This window comes from Oculina patagonica, chromosome 8 (assembly GCF_052425735.1).
Source record: "Oculina patagonica isolate OP01 chromosome 8, crgOcupat, whole genome shotgun sequence".
Taxonomy (NCBI): Eukaryota; Metazoa; Cnidaria; class Anthozoa; order Scleractinia; family Oculinidae; genus Oculina; species Oculina patagonica.
Genome location: NC_135765.1, coordinates 30,589,326 through 30,613,559, shown reverse-complemented (window position 1 = coordinate 30,613,559; position 24,234 = coordinate 30,589,326). Strand labels below are relative to the sequence as shown.

The 24,234-nt window shown below is 39.2% G+C and overlaps 1 long non-coding RNA gene across 1 annotated transcript; it reads left to right on the top strand.

Annotated features, from left to right (window-relative positions):
• The first annotated feature begins 4,664 nt into the window (after positions 1 to 4,664).
• LOC144664490 (uncharacterized) lies at positions 4,665 to 8,705 on the top strand. Its single transcript, XR_013572814.1, has 3 exons — positions 4,665 to 4,754; positions 5,880 to 5,950; positions 8,327 to 8,705. It is a non-coding gene; the product is annotated as an uncharacterized LOC144664490 (long non-coding RNA).
• Positions 8,706 to 24,234: the final 15,529 nt, after the last annotated feature.

Below are 24,234 nucleotides of genomic sequence, written 5' to 3'. Positions count from 1 at the left end.
CTGAAGTCGTTACAATCTAGTTTATAAAGAAGGGTAGCTTATCCAAAGTACCTCAGACACTTTCAAAGTGCCCAATTAGAATCCATTTTCCCGGGGGAAGGGTAACTCTCTATAGTGGCTCCGCCCGAAAGGGGTGCTTCTTTGAAGATGGAGGTATAAAAAGTGAAGGGATTTACGACTGAGTTGGGGTATCAAAAAGGATAGAAAACAGTCACTTTTAGGGTATTTAAACGTAGGGCTTTCCACAAGTTGCTCGGCAACTTTTTGGCAACTTTTCATGTTTCGAGCAACTTTTTCCCCTTCGAGCAACTTTTTTCTTCTCGAGCAACTTGTTGCATTTTAAGCAATTTCCATACCGAAGATCTCCGTAGATTATCCGAGTGTTGTTCGAAGGCAATACGAACGTTTCCAAAGATTTACGAAGTTTGCCGAAGATTTTCGAGGAACTTCTGAAGACGTTTCGTTTGTATTAATAGTCGTAACGTTTTAACCCTCGGACTTACAAGCACACTCATACCCCCACCATCGCACAAGGGGGTTGGGGGGGGGGGTGGGTGTGGATGAAACCCCTCCCCAGAGTTTTCATCCTGTTAAGGCGCAGCGAAATATTTTTGCACTGAGTAGAAAGCCCGTAAGCGAAATCTACAAGATGACATATTTTTTGAGAGTGATAAATGATCGTCGCAGTGAATTTCCAATTTAAGCAATTGGAATAAAGAAGCCTGAAAAAAATTTTTTTATTCCAATTGCTTAAATTGGAAATTCACTGCGACGATCATTTATCACTCTCATATACATCCGCAGTTCATATATGAATCATTTCATATACATTACATCATGACATATTTTTTGTTGGCTGTGGCGTCATATGACATTACGTGACGTCATGATAGCCGCCTTTTTGCATTTCACCATTTTCTTAGAAAGCTTATCAAAATAACAGGTCCGCAATGCGAACATGTGTCTAGTGCAAGGTGGATACCGGTACTCGCGATCACACATGTAACTATAGTTGATATCCCTTCATCTCTCGAGTCTACCTGTGTTTGGTTTCTCCCGAGGGTTAGGATCTTGAGCCTAAAATCTATTCTTTAGCTCTTATTCTTTATGCTCTTTTATTATGGTCGATTTGTAATAATTCTGCAAAACATTGTGTTACTTCCGATTCCATTCAAATTTGGAGCACAGGAAGTCAATAGATTAGCGTGAAGACACTGCCATGTGGCCTACATGACGAGTTTATTGGCGTGGGATTCACACTATAAAATTTTTGGCGTAATCATGTGAGAGATCGCCGCTGGTTGATTGTTTTCATCCAGGAGAAATCCTAATCCTAATTTTAGATGAAGAAGAAGATCCTTGTGTTATTTCTAGTGGCGAAGAAAGCGGTTTAGGCCGGGAGCTCAACAAGGAATTTGCTTCATTCCACCACTAGACACAAAACACAGCTTTTCATACAAAAATAAAGTCAAAACAAGAAATTTGCTACATTCCACCAGATCCCCCCTCCCCCCCCTCCACCAATCCCAATTCAAAGTTGTTTCTGAATTTTGGAAGTTGAATAGGGTGTCAGCAATCGAATGAGTGTCATAAACCTTATACAGTTTAAGGTATTTAATTATTTCACCGCAAAAATAGCTCTTAAACTCGACGTGTTTGGCGATATCATGTACAGCCTTCTTATGGCGAGCAATATAATAAACGGCACTCAGTGCATGCAGAGGGATGACGTTTCCTAACGGGATCTTAAATAAGGAAATTTGTCAAAAAAATTAACATACTAAATAAAAGTAGCTGACAACTTCTGTATTGAGTGACTGTTCAACAAAATCTAAACAAAATTTGCGTTGTCTTGTAGCGTGACATTTGGTAATCCATGATAAACAATACTTCTCTCCAGTGACAGAGGTCAAGCGTGGTCTCGTAATTGTATTACACAGGCCAATTGTAGCTAACTGTAGAAGTTGTCTTTTTACTGAATCTAATAGAAGTCATCCAATTCAATTTGTCTCCTCCGTTACATTTTGTATAAGTCCTTTCTAACTTTCAAGAAGAATTTTACTCTGTATTCTTCGTGGCGATTTCTTGTTGTGCTAAACTTAATCTCAGTTCGACGTTCACGTGTAGTTAATTCGCAGTCCTATTTGGTCGGTCGATCGCTACAAAACCATTACATCAGACGAAAGACTTCACATCATCGCCCAACAAGAAGCCACTGAGTAGCTTGAAACCGGATGGTTAATGTTAAACCACTCTTTTGGCTAACAAGAAAGCCTAAGGCTTTTAGACGTACCCTGTCGCGTTTATATTTCCTTTAGTTTCTGTTCAACAAGAAGTGTGTTATGTTGAAGCGTGACATGCGATATACGATACTCGGCCGTCAGTATTTAAGGTCAAAGGCGCTTTTATCGCTTTTGAAGACTTTGAAGGTAGAGATGTTAATTTATTTTTATCAGAGTTGTTTTCGTAGTACTTTTAAAACTTATAAAATATAACGTGACTCTTTCATTTATATCTCGTACTGGTCATTTCAAACTGAGCAGCAATTCTATTTTGCTCTGTGGACTAAGCGATGATTTATTGTTGAGTTAAACGCATGGAAAACGCGTATCACCCACGTAATTTTTAATCCCTCAAGTGGCAAGTAATTTAAAACATTTCCTCCGTCCCATTCCCCTTCCCCTATTGAGTAGGTGATAAAAGATGACCAGTTTTAAGCATTTTTGTGCCCATCAAAAGGAGATAATCAAATTACTTCATTTATCTCGCAAGCACACTTTTTCGCAATTCCAAAACAATACGTGCACGAACAAACTCTGCAAAACCTAAAACGTTTTAATTGACAGTAAATTGGAACAGCGTCAAACATGCATTAGCCAAGTCTAAATTTATAAAGCGTGAGTAAAGTCAGCGCGCGTACATTCATGCGGCGAATCATTAATCACAGATAATCATTGATGCAATTAGCACCTTAAACCGGCTTTATCTAATATAAAAGGAAACGAATGACAGAAACCTAACCCCAGTTGGCGCGTTTTGCACGTAGTAGCGAGAGCAATAGAGGCGGCTGTATTCGCAGGCTACAACAATACAGTGCAACCTCTATATAACGAACCTCTATATAACGAAGTCCTCGATATAACAAACGACATTCTTCGTCCCAGTAATAGTAAAATGTATGAGAAAGTACCTCGATATAACGAAACCTCGTTATAGCGAACACATTTTGCCAGTCCCTTGGCACTGTAGTAGCCAAACATTTCAGTAGTAATTAGAGTTTTGAGTGTCAAAAAATGTGGGGGAATTTGGAGGGCATTTGCACGCTTAACCCGAAAATTGTGTGATTTTTAAGTGGTAGATAAACTGCCTTTATAGAAGTGTCTGCAATTCCTCGTGCTTTTAAAGGCAACAATCCCGTAAATATCGAAGCTCTCACTTTATAAGCCGTAATCAGTAGACGTAAATAGTAAGTAATAGCTGCAGTTCGCTACTAGAGGCAAATGCATTATCACTGACATAGAGGACCTAGAGCATCGCAAACGTCGCGGAATATTCGTTCTCAAATTCAATTGGTCCCGAATATCCCTTTTGTGATCATTCTCGAATTCAATTGGTTCCGAATATCCTCTTTGTGCTCGTGCTTGATTTCAATTGGGTTCCGAACATCTCCTTGTACTCGAGTGATTGCGAAATGGTCACGATGATATATCGAGTGGTTACACTTTTCCTGAATGCCATCTTATCCTCAGGTAAATGGTCACGGAACGGGAAACCCAGTGAAACTCTATGCGCATTACTTGATATCTTAGCTTACATGAAGTATTTATCTGAGTTTTTACCCCTTCTGCATAGGGTCTAGATGCTTCGCACTAGACACAAAAATCCCGGAAGTTTCCTTTGGTACAAACTGTCGAGAACTTCTGCACTTTGTTCATAATCTTATTTTTAATCCATCTCCCATCAAGGAAAAAGCAATAACCGGAAACTTGATTATAAATGGTAACCGCCATCACTTTAGGTCGGTTTCTGACCACCCCTGATAAACGTTTGAAACATTTTTTTTTCCGGTTGATTTAAAAAATGAGCTGGGATTGAATTAACTGCGCCATTTCCCTATAATAGAAACCTAAGGACAACTTAGTAAGTTTTTAAATTATTTGACTTTACACTTTTTTGGGGGGTGTTTTCTTTGAGATGACCTCAAAAACTTCGTTTTCAGATGAATTTTTTCCTCATTAATTTACAAGATGTCTATTTGTCAAGTACATGCGCAACTCGTGGTGACATGCACGCCTTGAAACTGGACAATTATTTTTGGGTCTCCTTTGATGTAAAAACGTATTTTGACCTTTCGAAATGATGCTCGTGACAGTGGCCATTTTATTTAAGAAATATATTACATAATCCGTAACTTATATTTCTAAGCATGCGGAGTGTCAGATAAATCAGAGGAAGTCACTTTCAAGACTTAATTTTGCTGGGGGGTATAATACCTACAATTAATACATAAACGTTTTCCGCTTCAGCCGAGGAAATCAAGTGATTATTTTTAATGCGATCGTATTATGATAAACCACGGAATTATCGCCCGGATCCAAGCACTGAAACCCTAAACCAAGACGTGACAGATAGTCATTTTTTGCCTGCCTAAGATACTAGTTTTGGCTTTAAAAGCGAGCGCTCCTCCCAGACAATTCAGACAGTCCGACTTTTAGTGTGGACACTAACTGCCGTGTTTGAGGCACAGAGCCAATGTAAGTAGAATTTGTACTTCCCCCATCGGGGTAAAGGGATGAGGTGAGAATGCACTAAGAAAACCTTTATTTGCATGTCAGTGAAACTAAATAGGAGACCCCTCTTCTAAAGAAGGAAAGTAAAAATGTTATAAAAGTTTTAAGATGAAAACTGAACTACTTTTCAGCAGAAGCCGAGAAGAAACAAATGGCACACAATCATATTTTTGACTTCTGATTTCGTGTTTGTTTTAGATGACCCTTACCGTACTGACAATGTGAAGTGGTCCACATAAAGGGGCAGGGATGCTCGTCTTCGTATCGCTTAGGGATATAAATAAAGGATTTAGGTCTCACTTAGGGTATTCAAGAAAATTTGCCGAGCTTTCGAGGTCTCGTTCAAGGTTGCTGATGCGATCAGGCATGGAAAATGGTATATTTTAGGAGTCAAAAAGCTTAAACCACGTCCAGATTGGTCTCCTTCAGGGTTTGAATTAAACAAATGTTCCGTCGAGCACCCCCCCCCTGCAGCTCCTTTTTAAATGAGAGCCCCCGGGGGGGGGCTGTAAAGTATATTCATACCGTATTTACTCGAATAAGCGCGGCGCTTTATATTTAATAGTTGGACGGTACCAAGTATCTAATATTTTACAGTAATTAAAAATAGCATATTTTGATTGTCAGTATTCGTCTCTTGCTGAAGAGAGAAGTAGCGCTAGCTGTCCTGGCAAAGTTCGCGGCATTCACAACATTTACAGTACTACTCTTGTAAGAATGTTGGATAGAAAACTAATGGGCGAGCGGTAATACAATAATCATTTTGAACTGAAAAACATCGCTTTTGATGGAAAGAAATGTCCAAGTTTGTTTTAGAGTTGCTTTGTAGTGTTGTTTTTAGTTAAACGGAGTTCCTTGAATAAGCGTCGCATCGGGACGGCGGCGCTTATTCGGGGGCGGCGCTTATAAAATTTTTTGGCCCAAATGCGGCGGGGCGGCGCTTATTCGAGTAAATACGATATTCACTTTTCAATAAAGTGAGCCAAGCTTGAGTATTTCTTTTTTTTTTTCACTCTTATCTGCACATTTGAGTCCTCACATTTGTATTTAAAGTGCAATTAAAATAATGCTTCATTTAATTTATTTCAGTTTTCAGTGACAATCTCAAGCGCCTATCTACTTGTCAGCGGTACAGTTTTTCCACTCATAACACCAAAATGGTAAGTTTAATTTTCTGCCTCGCAGCCATTTCTATATAAGTTTTTTATTTGTTGGAGGCAAGACGAAAAATAGGGCCCTAATGGGTCCGTGTGTTCTGCTGGTATAACGTATCAACATTGCTAATTGTCTTCGGTTTTTCCGTTAACACCAGATGATTCGTCACACAAGTTATTATGACATTTGAAACCTTTAAAGTCGTAACCTTCGTGCATGCAAAGCAACATGCCTGCTACCGCTGCTTACGTCTGTTTTAGCGCGTATAAATAGCAAACGTGCAAAAGCAATCCAATATATGTTCTTTGTCGATAGCTCGTCACGGTTATGCTTTCACTCGGACGTATACAGGATGGGATCTTTGGTAATTTTTTATTTCACGTTAGCTAACGGGCGGTGAGGGTTTATTTGTTTTTCCTCCACGGAAAAAAAAGGCCGATCGCGTATTTGCCGTCAATCCTTTGTTTTTTGTAATGCCTGATCGCAGGCTCGTCGATAGCAACCGCTGCGTACGTCACTAGCTACAAATTTGAAAGCAGCTGAAATGAAGCAGCTTATCATCTTTGTGAGATAAAACATATTTTTTTTATTGTGAAGAGTTCACTCGTTCCTTTGTGCATGACAACCTTATTAATTGGAGGAGCAGGTCCCAGAGATTTCTTTCTTAAGTTCAAGAGAATTCGCGGGGCTTGTCGTCAGACTTGTTGCAGAAACTAGTCTAAGGACTTACTCATATTCATAAATACATATTTTATTTTGTCCCCTCGTGTGTGTCGACCTATAGTTGGTTTGCCATGTTTGTCTAAACAAATTTTCAAGTAACATTTCGTTATGTGCTAATTAAACGCTTGATTGTTGAGCTAAATCTGCCAACAAGCTTGCGCGAGTGAGAAAAAGCAACCAATTTATTGTTTTACCGTTTAGCCAATGAAGGTTTTTTTTGTGATAAACACCAAGCTCAAAGAAAATGTCTTGTCGATTAACCAAGGCTTGCGTGTAACCACGTCGATACAACTTCTTTTAAACTTCCCTTGCCATTGATACACCCCTCTGTAACAGACCCAGCGGAATCTGAAAAAAGTCACTGGGTTGGGCAATTTCCCACTGGGTCGGCTTACTTGGGTCGTTTCTTAGCTTTTCTTAAAGAGGTTTGTTCGACATAAGTCACACCGCAAGTCACTGGGGAAGCATAAAAATAGGCGGGTAAAATCAAAATATTCGCAGGGTACCGGGGAGACTACATTTTCACTGGGTAGGAGAAAATAATCCACTGGGTCGGGTTCCACTGGGTCTGTTACAGAGGGGTGTATTGATTAATAAAGAAGGTACGAAACAGTTATGATGGTGAATATTGGCACACACTATTTCTTTTTAATTATTTTATTGAAGAGAAAAAAGACTTTACAATATTGAAAAAAAAAAAACGTTCAAAAATCTCTTTACAATATTGTTAATACAGAGAATAAATTACGCCATTTCACTACATATAAGTACAAACTTTGTTTTGTTTGCGGCCGTACGGCAATCGCATCTTCCCTGATCCCCTTTCTTTCGTTTTAAAAATCAGTTTTGGCTTTTTGTTATTGTAAAAAACAAACTTTGACAATGTTATGACGCAATTTAATGATAATAATAAATAATAATAATATACTTAATTGACCACTCCCGCAATGGGGTTTTTCAGGGCCAATGTGAAACAAATATTGTAAATGAACGTAAGATGGTTAAAAATCCCAACTGGTAGGAGGCAGACCAGTTGGCTATTTACAAACACAGCCGAGGAGTTGAACTCGGGACTACTGAGAACAATACCAGCTAGTGGTCAGAATGGGATTTGAACCCGCGACCTCCGGATTACAAGTCCGACGCTCTAACCACTCGGCCACGCTGCCTCCTCTAAAAGGTTATCATCAATAACAGGACAGACGCAAAAAATTTCGCGATCATTAGAACATTAAGGCGAAAAACTTAGTACAGACTGGTTTGTAGCCGTACAGAATATCTGTCACGTTTAAGGAACAATTCTCCGACCGTTTCTCGTTCCACCAATAATAATTTCACGCCAAAAACTTCTTAGGTTTCGTTGGAAACGTTGCAGCGATCAAAGCGAGGTGACGTTTTCAGTCCCATTTTAAAAAGACTTTAGTTTGTGGAGGATGCCATGAAGAATGATTTTGAATTGGAAACATCCATTGTTTGGTATATGGCTTTCGGGGATAAATTTTCTCCGAGTTCTAGTTCTATATTTGGGGATTTAAGAACTTTCAAAACAAAATGTTCGCGAGCAATTTTGGCAGTGGCTTTAGAGATTAGATTATCTCTGTCAGCCTTATTGGAGGGTATTTGCTGATTTAATTATTAACGTATGTATTTCATTTCAGATGATCATGAAGAGTGGCTTCATTATATTTGTAATAGCATTGTGCTTAGTGCCCGTGGTGACTGCCTTTTCCCCGAGCCGCTGCTACAGTCAGTGTGTTGATGACTTCAGGGATTGTGTACATCACTGCATGTTAAGAGTTTGCTTTGAATACTGCGATAAATCGCTTGATTATTGTCGGCAGACCTGTGAAAAACGAAGCCAAACGGATTCAGATGCCAGCCATGAAGTGGCCATATGACTGGATCAGAGATCAGAGATGTACCGTATATCTAAAGAGTCTAAGCATCCTAAGTTACCTACAATTTAGCGATTTAATTACTTATTGGCTAGAGTCGAGGCTTGAGAGTTATTCTAAATTACTAGTAATTCTAGAAATTACTGACAAGTACTAGAAATTCTTTTCTTTTGTCTTCAAAACGAGAATTCCATATTTTTATGCCCTTACTCTTAACTGAGAATAATCCATAATTTGTTCTGTTATTGCCTGTGTAATTCAGTTTTTACCTGCCGTGTGCCATATGCATGTGATTGTTGACTATTGAAACACGAAAATCACTAATTTATTAGGAATCCTATTGCTCAGTAGGTCAAACATGAAAAGGATAGGCTGCAGACAGTGTGAAGATCATTGATTTGATGAATATGTAGTATTTTCAGATTCTTAAATAGTGGTTTTGGCCTTTTTTGCATCTTCATAGATAAGTAAGTAAGTTGCCTTTAATTATTTACTAGAAATGACTGACACTAGGTTGCCCCCGAAGTTTCGACGATGTTTATCGGTTTTTCTATGCTGTTCATCCTTTTCTACAATTCAGACATTTTATTAGAAATTAATTTTCTATTTTGGATGATTATTAATTATGATACCGTAAATCATTTAATTACAAGAACGCAACAGCATCTTGACATCATTTTGTCATGTTTTGCTGTGGTGGGGGATCTCAGCTAGACTCAAGCTAGACTTTAGAAAAAGTCCGTCGTCTTTATTAATTTAACACGGTCGACCTATCGCGACTTGCGTGGCTCGTTTTCGCGACTTCGTCGCTTTGAATGGGCCGCTTTGCGGGCTCGAATCTAACACGCCTGCCGCGAGTTTTAAATAATCACAATGCATCTCGAGATCTCTTTTGAATTTCTTTTCTTGATGCCGCATAAGTTTTCTCCATTTAAGTAGTTTGTGCCTGGTAAATCACGGTCAGTTGGACAAAGGCTTTCTTATCGTAAATCACGCTTCATGACAACGATCAACTTTTTAAAAGGAAAGGATACCGAAAGAATTTCTCACCTTTGACAATGAAAACGCTTGACTTTCTAAAAGTCGCTCGCTTCTGGTTTCCGGTTTCGCCTGCCGCGAGTCTTAAACAATTATCTCGAGATCTTTTTTTTTAAGTTTCTTGTAAATCTTGTCCGGAGATAGACTGATCAAGGCTTTTCTCCGTTCAAGTAGTTTGCGCTTGGTAAATCGCGGTTTTGGACTTAGGCTTGCCTATCGTAAATCGCAGACAAATTTGAAGATATGGCTTGATATCAGTTCGTACGTGTTCCTAGACATATTTCTTCTTCGGCCACTCAGATGTAAAAAATGTGGATTTTCTTACTTCTCTGCGAGTTACTTAGTTAATTATCGCGAAGTCTTTTCAACAATTGCATTGCTTTCGGCTTTTAGACATTGTGAAATGAATAGGCCTCGAATAAAACCTCAAATTATCTTTTTCAAAATTCTGCCCAACTGCAATCAACGTTTACAAGCGTCGTTTGTTTGCTTGTTGTCATCCGTGCACGTGCTCATGCTTGGGGTGTCATCATTACCCAATCATCGTTTACTTGCGTCATCATTGACCAATCACCGTATGTCGGCATTTTACAACTCCCGATACCTACTTGCGGGCTTTCAGCTTGTCGGCATTTTACAACTCCCGAGACTATTTGCGGGCAAAAATTGATCAAATCGAGATTTTTCCTGGTATATACTATTTAATTTTCTGATAATCAACAACAATGTCTACTCTGTAGAAATAAAGGACCTAATTAAGAACCTACTTAGCCTAAACTGTCAATAAGTACCCCATAATACAAGAACCTGTTTTGCCAAACCCTGAAAGTCTTCTTACACGCGGGTTTTTACTGTAGGTGTAAAGTAAATAAACATTTAAACTTTTCTCAAATGACTGGATACGCGCGTGAATTTCACAATGAATTGAGATGACCCCAGCAAACTGTTGCCCGCATCTTGTGCGTGTAAGGTGTTTCGAACCCGACTTATTGCCGAAAGCTTTTTTTGTGCCTCAATAAGTCGCCAGCTTGCGTAAACTTAGAAATTTTAATTTCGTTGGTGCGAAGCCAGACGAAGAAAGCTGTTCGGCTAAATTATCTGTACAAACTGTGGTCATCAAATCTCTCGAATCTCCTTTCACGTTCATTTCCTTCGCACGTCTTCACTTTCTCTCGCGTCGAGAGCATTTACAGAACAAGTGAGGGATTTCGCAAGGATCAAGTTGACGTCTCAACCCATTGCGTTCCCTGATTGGATATCAACGCTGTCACACCCCCAACAGATCGTCGACCAGAAAACTGGGCCGATGACCTAGCTACCGGAAACGGGCTTTGATAAAGTCTAAACCCCGGTAACTCGAACTCGGATAACTCCTAGTCCAGTCCCTGAACTCTCTCTTCCACGCGTCCTTTATAGGGGTTGAACCCAGGCGCGCGAAGAGAGAGTCCAGGATAACTTGCATGCGCATGCTCAGAACGAACAAATCAGAAGCGAGGATGTGGCGTCACTTGCTTGGGATGCGCGCGCTAAGTTAAAAATGCTCGCTCAAATGACGAATTCAACTACGCGACCGAGCGCGCGAATAAATGCAAGAAAAAAACTGTGCTCAATTACATCCAAAATCAATTCAATAAACAGCCACAAAACACTAGGAATAATTGACGAATAGCGATTTTTGTTTTGACCGTGAGCTTTTAATAGACACTGACTACAAAGCTAGGCTTTTTAAAGTTATTTCGGTGATCCTGCTTTGAGCTCGTTATCTGTGCGCGCGCGTTTTTAAAAGGGCTGCCAAATATGGTTTCCCCCCAATTTTGGGGGAAAAACTGGCGCATGCGCATGCAAGTTATTCTGGACTCTCTCTTCTCGCGCCTGGGTTCAGTCCCTATCAAAGGCGCGAGGAAGAGAAAGTTCAGGGACTGGACTAGGATAACTCCAAAACCCTGCTAACTCGAACTAACTTCAATTTCCCTTGGATTTGACCCCACTTTTCAGTTATTTTTACTCGGTTAACTCGAACTCGGATAACTCGAAAACCTCGCTAACTCGAACTTAATTTCGTTTCCCTTGATCAAACTTTGGGACAAATTTACCCCGATAACTCGAATTCCGCCGGTTCTTGCAACTCGCCACGCGATGTTCATTGATTAGGGACTGGTCAATAAGTTAAAATTTGTTAAAATTTGTTAAACTTTTAGCGTCAATAACACTTAAAATTATGATATTTCACTGGTCAATAAGTACCAGAGGGGGGGGGGGGGGGGGCCCGGAGCAATTGGAAAAGTGGTGGCTTGAAAATTTGTGACCCACCCCTTCCTTCTGGCTCAAAACTGACTGACCCACCCCTGATAGGGGATTGAAAATTACATGACCCACCCCCTTTGCTCATAAAATTCATTATTCTGTAAGCGGTTGGAGATTTCTGATTTGATATCAGCTTTTAAAGTGTGATTCTCTACATACACCGCTCTAATTTTCCCTGATGGACACTGCAGTTCCGTATACGTCTTATTCCATTTCTTAGCACACCAAAGAAGCAAAAAAGTTTTCATCTCTTATACAAGTCTTTTTTAAGTTTTCCACATCAGCTTTTAATAGTTTGCATCTTTGCAACGAATAAAGAGTTAAACGGTATGTCATGTTCAAAGCTTTAGTTTGCGTCTTCGCAACAAATAAAGAGTTAAGCGGTATTTCATGCTCAATTTTAATTTTTTACCCGTCACTCAGTCACAAAGGTTACCATAGCAACGGTTGACGTTTTCTTTTGTTCTCAAACAAGCTTGATTTTCTCGAAATCTAGATTGACTCTTGGTGTTTATTTTTTGATATGTTAAAGTTTAGTAGATTGACTAACTGTTGACGAAATTTTAGAAAAATCTGTAAGAGCGTTTTCAAGTAAATCAAGAATGAAATTTTCAGAAAAAAACCTGTTTTAATATAAAATGGGCGCTTTTAAATTGTTTCGTATTATTTGAGCGCAGTTACTCTCACTGAAATATAAATACTTACACCATCAAAGACCATTAACTAAAAGCGAAAGACGTTTTGCTTTAATTTGTTAAAATATATCAACTGCCGATTGTAGGAATTTATAAGGAAATACCAAACACTTCATTCTTGATTTACTCTAAAACGCTCTTACAGATTTTCCTAAAATTTTGTGTACAGGTAGTCAATCTACTATACTTGAACATATCAAAAAATGAATACCAAGAGTCAATCTAGATTTCGAGAAAATCAAGCTTGTTTGAGAACAAAAGAAAACGTCAATGGTTGCTATGGTAACTTTTGTCACTAAAGTGACGGGTAAAAAAGTAAAATTTGGTCATATTTGATCATTATGGTGTATTTTGGCAAAAATCGAACATTGGCTTCCTAGATAATTTTAATTTTCAAAACAACCACCCTTTGGCTAAAAAAAACTACATCGAGCCTCCTTAAGCGGTATTTCATGTTCAAAGCGTCGGTTCGTGTCTTCGCAACAGATAAAAAGTTAAGCGGTATTTCAAATTCAAAGCTTTAGTTCGCGTCTTTCCAACAAATAAAAAGTTAAGCGGTACTTCATGTTCAAAGCTTTAGTTCGCGTCTTTGAAACAAATAAAGAGTTAAGCGGGATTTCATGTTCAAACACAGGGCTTCCAGACAAACTGTTTGTGTATGGCCTGTGCACATTTACATTTTTATAGAGAATGTATGGAATTTACCGAATGGTTTGTAGAATTGCGTAAAATGGTGCAAAACATTAACAAATTTGTGCTGAATAAATGTTAAGTTTCCTACCTTTTGTGTAGTGTCGTTCTATTGGCTCGAAATGGCGAATTTGAGTCGATTGAAGGGTATTTTGCTTTCGCTGTTTACTATACATCTAATTATATGGAAAGGGTGGAAACTCCAACAGCTCCAAAGTAGAACACTTCCAGTGCCGAGCCGATTTTCGACCTGATAATCCCATCGCACAGCTTTCAAACTACGCATCAGAAAAGTGGAAGGCTTGACGAATCTTCTCGTATCATTTGATCGAAAATTTATCCAAACGGTCCGGAACAAGCCCTCAAACGAAAACGGGTATCCAAAATTTTTAAGCCGTCCGAATGCGTAGCACCAATTTGTGGTGCCGAAGGGAAACGCTATTCCCCAGCCTCTTTGTGATTGGATACAATTGAACAATGGTCGTTCAAGATTTTGTTTCGTGGATAGGGAGGCAAAGGCAAAACAAATACTCAATAGTATAGGGAGTGATGTCAATTGTGCGACACAACCTAAGGACCCTCGCGCAAAATATGGCAATATTGACGGCGATGCCGAAAGCGATGCATTATCATTTAAATATGCGTCGTTGTAACTTGTCAGTGCGGCGAAGTAATTATGAAATATTCATACTGACTTAAGAAACGAGTAAGTACCTACATCTAGTCGGTATGAGTTCATTTTTAAAGCTAGCTAGCTTCAAATAAAAGTCAGCGTTCATTTTTCAACGAAAAAAATATTTTACAGCCCTAAAAAAATATCAGACTTTAGTCATCTCACCTAGTTGTTTTACAGAGATTGCAAAACAATACACCCACATGTGAAACTCTCGTGCAAAACCATTGTTGTGATTTGCTATTCTTATGTCAAGGTTGGCTGATTGGGAAAACCCCGCGAAGTTCCATCACGACTTTCGTAGCGCAGAAAATGCAGGCGATCGCGAGTTTGCGGAAAAGTGGGATTTTTTCGGGACATACGAATATGGCAAGGTACTCGTGTTTGAGTTCCTTTATTTTTCTTTCTGTTTTTGATGTTTTAAACATTTATGGCTGCAATCACCGAAATAGTCCTCATTTTATAGGTTCGAAACCTAATTAACTTCTGAACAATCTGAAATCCTACACATAGCCGAAGCTGGGCACAATATTCTCGTAACTGGAGAGGGAGGAACAGGGAAATCTTTTGGGGCGAAGGCTATCAACAGTTGACTGCTAAAGCAAGGGGAAAAGGTTTTCATTGTTTGTGGGAGCGGTGTTTCGGAAAGAGTGTAGTGGAAGTAAATAAACAGACGTCAACGGTGCACTCCTTTTTCTTCGACGCATAGAAGTTACAACGACGCATATTAAATGATAATGTATCGCCGTCGTAATTGCCATTTGCGCAAGGGTCCTAAGGTTGTGTCGCACAATTGACATCACTCCCTATACTATTGAGTATTTGTTTTGCCTTTGCCTCCCTATCCACGAAACAAAATCTTGAACGACCGTTGTTCAATTGTATCCAATCACAAAGAGGCTGGGGAATAGCGTTTCCCTTCGGCACCACAAATTGGTGCTACGCATTCGGACGGCTTAAAAATTTTGGATACCCGTTTTCGTTTGAGGGCTTGTTCCGGACCGTTTGGATAAATTTTCGATCAAATGATACGAGAAGATTCGTCAAGCCTTCCTCTTTTCTGGTGCGTAGTTTGAAAGCTGTGCGATGGGATTATCAGGTCGAAAATCGGCTCGGCGCTGGAAGTGTTCTACTTTGGAGCTGTTGGAGTTTCCACCCTTTCCATATAATTAGATGTATAGTAAACAGCAAAAGCAAAATACCCTTCAATCGACTCAAATTCGCCATTTCGAGCCAAAAGAACGACACTACACAAAAGGTAGGAAAGTTAACATTTATTCAGCACAAATTTGTTAATGTTTTGCACCATTTTACGCAATTCTACAAACCATTCGGAAAATTCCATACATTCTCTATGAAAATGTAAATGTGCACAGGCCATACACAAACAGTTTGTCTGGGCCCCCTGTGGTTTTCGCAACAAATAAAGAAATGTTAAAGAGTTAAGCGGGATTTCATGTTTCGACATGTTCAATGCTTTAGTTCGCGTCTTCGCAACAAATAAAGAGTTGAGCGGGATTTCATGTTCAAAGCGTCGGTTCGTGTTTTCACAACAGATAAAAAGTCAAGCGGTATGTCAGTTTCAAAGCTTTTGTTCGCGTCTATACAACGAATAACAAGTTAAGCGGCCGGTATGTCACGTTCAAAGCTTTAGTTTGCGTCTTCGCAATAAATAAACAAAGAGTTGAGCGGGATTTCATGTTCACAGCGTGGGTTCGCGTCTTCACATGTGATACCAGGCGTTGAATTGAGAAATTGGTGGTCTGAATAGAGCATGAATAATTATTTAATTCTCGACTTCTTAAGGTGGCTCGACCCAGTTTTTTTCTAGCGATACCTATCGACTTTGAAACCCTCATACTTAAAGGGATGAATGTCAATGACATATCTACTATATCACATGGATTACACATAGACTGAACTGCAATATAATATAAATTTTTGGGAGATCGGAATGAATATCACGTGACAATGACGTCACACAGGTTTTTGCTCCGAATCGAATTTTAGCCCGTAACCGCATTTTCTCTTGAGATCCTCCACGCCACGTATACCTTGGGTGTTTGCCTTCAGCTCTGCGAAGTTTCATCGAAATCTACAAGAGGAATTTTGAAATATCTTGTTTTTTCTTTTTAGATGGTATAATTTATGCGTAAAATAAAGACAAGACTTCATATAAAGAAATTTGCTTCTTTTTTGATGTTTAATGAGAGGCTTTAACCCTCATTCCTTTTAAAAATGTCCCATATCCGATATCCAAACCGTAAGAAGTAGGTAGACTTGCGCGATTTCGAAAAATATGAAATATATGAATCATAGTGAAGCTCAATGTTTAGCTCTATTTACCAATTTTACGCCTACTTTCGCATAAAAAGCGATTATTTCAAAACTCGTCGATGAATTTTCTCCAAAATCTTTCAGAGTGACAATTCATCAGTAGACTACACAATCCCTGAATTTCATGCTCATTGAAAACTTCTAAGGTTGTCTAACATAAACGCAAAATATAGTAAATATTGAAGCGATCTCGTAGTTTTGAATAATTTTGTGCTCTGGGATTTCCTATTGTTTCGAGTTGAGCACGACATCGAATTCCTGTGCACCACGCGTGAAATGACTATGCTTGGCCACCTTCCGAAAGCTTTCCGAAATCTTTCGGAATATGGTAATATTCTCGAGTAAGTAAACAATAATGAATGAATGAAACTCAAAGTCGGTTATGTTTTGACGCCATTCCAGACATTTACAAATGACTTGACAGCATACTCAGAAACTTACCTCGTTTACACTTTCTTTCTTTTGATGTTAAAATCTCTTTAGCGTAGCATTCAGTACGGCGGCCTTTTTTTTGTTTTGCATTTCTTGTTCTTGGCATTTTTAACTTTCAACTCAGCCAAGACGTCGATCACACAAGAAAAGTTGTTGCGTGACAATTTCTTTTCCATTGTTTTCTTTAAAACGGACCATATTTCGGAAAGATTTCGGTAAGCTTTCGGAAGGTAGCCAAGCGAAGTCATTTTACGCGTGGTGCACAGGAATTCGATGTTGTGCTCAACTCGAAACAATAGGAAATCCCAGAGCACAAAATTGTTCAAAACTACGAGATCGCTTCAATATTTACTATATTTTGCGTTTATGTTAGACAACCTTAGAAGTTTTCAATGAGCATGAAATTCAGGGATTGTGTAGTGTACTGATCAATTGCCACTCTGAAAAATTTTGGAGAAAATTCATCGACGAGTTTTGAAATAATCGCTTTTTTGCGAAAGTAGGCGTAAAATTGGTAAATAGAGCTAAACATTGAGCTTCACTATGATTCATATATTTCATATTTTTCGAAATCGCGCAAGTCTACCTACTTCTTACTGTCTGCTTTCAGTTGTTACTTGAGATTAACAGATTTCCAGAACTTTCCAGAGAATGGTAGTCGTTTTTCAGGACTTTCCAGTCCTGGAAAGTGCTACAATAAAATTCCAGGACTTTCCAGGTTTTCCAGGGCCCGTACGAACCCTGTATACAGGGTCGGAAGTGTTAAAAGACAGTAAGCAGAAATAACATTGAGATTTTGGGAGTGAAAGGGTTAATGTAAATTTTGGAGTCCTGGAGAAATCAATCTGAGTCCTTGAAAAGCCATGAAAAAGTACTGGAAAATTTTTTTGTGAAAAATGGTATGAACCCTGTGTACACGACCAACCAGTGTGCGTTAGGTCATGGGTTTGATTCCCTTTGGGGTCTCAGATTTTTTCTTTGTTCCCGCTCGTGACAAAAGAAGGCTGCATCCTTCTCAACCATACCCTGTCTGGCACCCTGTCTTGAATGAAAGGTAATGATGTCCCGTCATTCTCCGACCTCTGCTCTGGGTGAAGGCGGGTTGTGGGCTCGAGATGGACTATTTCCAGTGATCATGACACATCCAGGATATCAACATAAAACCCTGTCATTGTAAATAATGTATTTAAAAAGTGCTAAATAGTTTCTGAAAAAACTGAGAGACGTTTCGGGGGTTGTGCTGGGATGCTCTCCAGTGATGCCTTTAGAGGCCATGACATTAAGGGGTCTGAGTATCCTGTATCCCATTAATTTTTGGAATAAATATCCCTTATCCAGTTAATTCCGGTGGTTGTTCCAACGTTTATGTTCGATATCCTCGAATCTCTTGTTTAAATATCCTGTGTGCCATTATTTTTTTTTCACAAATATCCCGTATCGATTTTCATAATGAGAAAAAACCCTGTATCCCTATAATTTTTTACCCAAATATCCCGTATCCATAAAACTAATTCCATGCGAAATGGGCTTAGCAATATGATTTGACATTGTCATTCTTGATCCGGCGTCGATGAATTTCCTGGTGTAAGAGACACGAAATCTGATCAGCTTAGTAATCACAAGTTTATATAACCATAGTTATTACCCGAAATACAATCTTGTTTGTGTGTGTGTGTGTGATTACGTAGCAGGTGTTAGTATGGCTTACGTCTTACATGGTTTGTAACGGACCAATTCTGATCGAGTACATTTCATTTTCTTCGCAGTTTTTTTTGGATCGAAACCGCAATGTCAATAGTTAAAGGGATGGATCAGCCAGTAAGAATACAAACTGGACAAATCTGTTTGAACTGTACTGTACTTAAAACTGCTGGAGCGATCTGTGGTCATAGCTTGAAATATAAAAATGGTTTAAACAGATCTAAAAATGTAAAAGGATACTCTAAATTTTCGATCGCCTTCTGCGGTCTTCTTCAGAGAATGATGGATTTTGCAAGGTTCGCAGAATTCTAATAAGTTGCATTGACGTTATTGTTCGTTGCCCCCCTGGGGAGCAACTAGCGATGCGTAAACCCTTGGGAAGGGCGCTCTTTCGTTTATAGTGTTTTTGTCGAGGAAAGAATGTAAAGACTCCAGAAACAGTCTTTTGTTCTTGCTGCTTACACCTGTTTCAAGAATTTCGGCGTAACTTGGATGTATGTCGTGGCCGATTTCTGCATGTTGTTTAATCGCGGAGTTGATATTTCCGTTTGTTCCGGGCTTGTGTTCGGCTCCTCGCGATTTCCAGCTTCTTTTGCTTTCCCCAACGTATGCAAATGCGCATGTCCTGCAAGTCACTTTGTATACAATTCCTTTCAACCGCTCTTTATTCGGTCGGTCCTTGGGCTTTTTGAAGATATTTCCTAACATTCGTACTGGTTTAAACGCTGTCTTGATGTTTTCGCGGTTCAAAATCCGTCGAACGCGCTCCGACACTCCTTTCACATACGGGATGGACGTGTATGCCTTCGGATTCTCCTGGGTTCTTGGTTGCGTGTTTGTTTTGTTTGATTCGCCAGCTGACTTGATGAAGCTCTCGGGATAACCGTTAGCTTTTTAAGTCATTAATAACGCGTTGTTTCTCGTTTTGTCTTTGCGCGGTTGTTGATGGAATGCACTTAGCTCGGTCCATTAGAGTCTTAACGACAGCTCTCTTGCTTTGCGCTGGGCTGTGTGAATGGAAGTCTAAATACTTGCTCGTATGTGTGGTCTTGCGGTATACACCCACCTCGATCCTACCATCCTCATTAACGGTGTTGCTGGTATCCAGGAAGGCTATGCTGTTCTTGCCCATAGTTGTTGTAGCACTGTAAACTGAATGTTGGCGTTTATCGGGTTTAAGTGGCTGTGAAAAGCTTCAACACCGTCCCTCTTAATGCACGCATTCGAATCATCGACATATCGGCGCCACCACTTTGGTTGAACGGGCGAAGTTTCTAACGCTTTCTCTTCAACTTCTTTATCTTCTTATCGAACAATAACGTCAATGCAACTTATTAGAATTCTGCGAACCTTGTACTGTACTGTACAGTTGGGATCTGTACAAGTCATTGAGTTAACCCAATTAATAAAGAGTACTAAACAGTGTTGTGTCGTATATTTGCCAAGCAGGGCTACATAGTGTATAGATCTCGTCAGTTTGCGAGGTTATCTTGTTTTACTTAAAGATGTTTGTTTCAGTTTGGGTTATTAAATGAATGATAGATTTTTCTAAATTTAGTAAATAAAGGTTTTGTTAGTACTTCTTATGTGAAGTCATATCAATAATGACCTTTCATTTATTTATCGGGGCAACAGGCCAGACTGGCCAAGATGTTTTAATTTTACTCATGTAGCGCGTAGCGAGGTGCACTCACTTCAAAATTAAAGACAAATATTTGTAGGATTTCAATGAAACTTGATCAATACGTTCTCAGTACTCGTCTGCTTCAATATTATTCTTATCCAACACTGCTTGACCTGCTTCGTAGAGTACAAACATCGCGCGAAACTAGTACAAATGGACATCACACGGTATTTGTACTTGTCTCATTTCCCCGACCAAAAGATTAAAAACCTTGGCAAGTCATGTGTGACCTAGGCTCTCGCAGTGCTATCAGAATGGAATTTTCAAAAGAAACAGCATCTTTTCATTCCGTTTACGTGTCGAAATAATTGTAATGTTCCATTTGTCGAAAAATTCTCACCGAAAATTCCATGTAAATGGAAAGCGCTCACTGATTTCGATTGGGTCTTCGTTTTCGTACGGGCCTTCGTTTTCGTACGGGTCTTCGTTTTCTTACGGGTCTTCGTTTTCGTACGGGTCTTCGTTTTCGTATGGGTCTTCGTTTTCGTATGGGTCTTCGTTTTCGTATGGGTCTTCGTTTTCGTACGGGTCTTCGTTTTCGTACGGGTCTTCGTTTTCGTACGGGTCTTCGTTTTCTTACGGGTCTTCGTTTTCGTATGGGTCTTCGTTTTCGTACGGGTCTTCGTTTTCTTACGGGTCTTCGTTTTCGTACGGGTCTTCGTTTTCGTACGGGTCTTCGTTTTCGTATGGGTCTTCGTTTTCGTATTGGTGTTCGTTTTCGTATAGGTCTTCGTTTTCGTATGGGTCTTCACATACATCATACATACATACATCATTTATTTGATTACACAGGTCGGAATAAGGCAGCATAAAGCTGATGTGGACCTGCGGTTAATTAAAATTTACAAAATAGATATGAAAAAAAAAAAAAAAAATCTTTAAAAAAATCTTAACCTAATAAACCTAATAATTACAAAAGAAAATGTATAAAATTTTTAAAATATGGTAAAGAATAAAATTCCTAAAAATATTCATAATTTGATAAATCCTTAGTGTATATTATTGCTGATTGATTGAAAGAAATTTTGTCAATATATGTAGAAAGATAACGAAGTTTGTTTTTAAATCTATTATGGTCTTCTATGGATTTAACTGATTGTGGTAAAGATAGAGTTCCAAGCCATTGCAGATCTGTGTTTTAACGACAGTTTACCAACATTACAGTTCGGTCTGTCCAGAGTAAGTTTAAGGTTGTCTCTCATATTGCGTAAATTAGGACTTTTCTTGATGATTGTTGCAACTTGTTCAGGGCAAATCCCATAGTAAGCTTTATGTGTCAGACAGAGAAGCCTCTTCTTGTAGAAATAACTTATTGATTTCCAAGAGGGTGGTATCCGTTGTTTGAAGATGAGTTTGGCCGCACTAAGATGAATTTTCTCTAGACTGGCTAGTTTAGCTTCACTGCAATTTCCCCATACACTTATTCCATAGGTCACACTTGGAAGAATACCCTTAAAGTAAATTTGTTCCAAAATTTGGGAAGGAAGGCTTTTAAACCTACGTAATTGCTTCACTTTCTTAGACATAGATGTTGTAAGATCTTTTATGTGGTATCCCCAGCTTAACTTATTATCAATCGTAAACCCAAGACAGCGCGACTTGTTAACAAAACTAATTTCATGATCACCCAGCTTGATTGGTCTTAAAGGACCAATGAAATCTTTTTCGTATGGGTCTTCGTTTTCGTTTGGGTCTTCGTTTTCGTATAGGTCTTCGTTTTCGTTTTCGGGGTCTTCGTTTTCGTTACTACCGTAAGGAAGCAGGCAAAGAACGTAAAATCAGTCATTCTCACAGAACCAAAACAAGAAATGATAAATGATCTTCGGATGCTCGAACATTTTACGAAGACCTTCCGACGAACCCGAACTGTGAACGGTTGATTCATCGGAGTCGATTAGTATTCGCGGCGCGAGTCCGTCGCGTCAAAACTCAAAATGGAGGAAGAATCAACAGGAAAGGAAGAAGGGCTGCAGAAATTTCTCGGAAAAGTTGATGAAATCGGTAAGCATCGTTTTGAAGTCATGTCTGATTTGCATTTTCAGAAATGGCTATTGTTAGGCCATGATAACACCTCTTTGTATCGAATCTCTGGTGTAAAACTTGAGTCAGCTGTTAGCCAGTAAATAAGCTTGATTTGTTTTGTGGCGGACTGCACGCAGTGCTCATGGAGACTGGCATGATTTTATTTGTCACACTGTACGACATTGAATCCTTTCTCTTAAAGAAAGTGATGCTTTAAAATTTTTTTGATGATAGTTTATTATGAACTGAAAGCAAAATTCTGCTGCTAAAAGAGTAATGCATCAGTCAATTCCAGCAGAGCCCATGCCCCCCCCCCCCCCACCCCCGGGCATTAGCATTTCTTTAAAAAAATTGGAAAATTCCCCGGGGTGGGGATGAAGGAACCGGGCAAATGCCCCGCTCCTGGGTTGATTGTTTTCAATCTCTCGATAGGTAATATAAGAATACAATACAAGTTGTTGCTTCTTAGCAATGAAGAAATATCTAAAATTGAGAAAATATACCTTTAAAAACATCCACAAACATCCACGAGCTTCTCTAGTCCTTCATGAACTAGCTAATCTGCAATGTAGTGCACGTCTTGGCCTATAAATGCCTCTATCACGAATACGCGACTCACTCCACGGTTTTGAAAGCACGTGTCAAATGCCCGGGGGTCAACCCGAGGTACGTAAATGCCCCACCCTCGGGACGGGCAACATTAGGAAATGCCCCGCGGTTGCCCAGGGGGGGATGGGCACTGCTGGAATTGACTGATGCATAAACAAGTCATTCATTTATGAAAGAATGGTAAAATATGAAAGCCCATCTTGAAGTCTGCTTCAGGCAAGAAGTAGCATCAATTTAGCTTAGTACAGTACAGTGCATTGCAATTTATATGTAGAGTATTACACTGTACATCCCACAAGCTATATGCATCTAGATCTGGCAGTTGTTTAAATAGGGGTTGGTAGCTACAAGAGAACATGTTGCCAGGACTAGTTGATGCAACAAGTTTCCTGTAGTGTTTACACAAGGGGACTTGTAGCATAATGACGTAGCAAGTTACACGTCACGTAGCAAGTTACACTGATATCAGCTAATAAAATGTTTTATTGCCAGTCCATTTTTTCCAAGTATTGAGCATCGGAAGGGTTTCTACAGCTTTTTGTTAATCGTAAAGTTGTGAAGAGTGCAAGCTGCACAATGTTTTGATTCTTAGCTGGAATGTAGACAATTACCACCGTTTGCATTTATTTAATTCACAACGACAGAAATGAAAACACCCGCAAAAACTTTTCCAAGACTTCCGTCAATCAAAGTTTTAACGAGTTTCCAGCAATGTTTTGTTCGAGCGATCACGAAAGTGAGCTGGCAATAAATAAATTTTATTCAGTGGTCAAAATCCTTAAAGTGTTTTTAACAGGCGCCGATTAAACCCTTTTGTAGCTTAGTCGTCAAAAAGGGCTCTTTCGCTAAACCGTCGGAATAAACACCATAAAAATATATTAAAGGTACAAAACTTTTATGTTCGGCGAGTTGTGAAAAGTATCGCGACATTCAGTCTGGCACTGTCGGCTTTGCATCAAGTTAATTTTTTGTAATGATACGTAAACCTTTTAGTTTCATTCGTTTTCCAAATGCAAAAGCCTTGAAATTGAAGGTTAAGTCTCGAAAAAATCTTAAAAATGTCAAGTTGCTGTGTAATAAAGTTAAATTTGACCAAATGTCTGTAGTCTTCTGTACGCATAAAATTTATTTATCACTTATCGCCTGATGAAGACTAGCAGTGTGCAGTCGAAACGTCGCGATCTACATCACAAGTGACACTACGTCGTGAGGCAAACGGAAAATACTTTATTATTATTATACTCTACCACGATGTATATATGATAAATGCAAATGCGGCCTTACACTACTGAAGACCTGAAAAAAAAATTTTCAGGCTCTGAGCGGTGATTAACACGATGATTAACGACAACATTTTTTACGATATTATCTGGCATTCACTTCTGCTATGACGTGACGTGAAACTGAACCAAGAATTAAAAATTTTCCGTGCTTAGTAGTTTTGACAGGCGAATCCAATGAAGTTGGTCGATTTTTAACCCAGTCG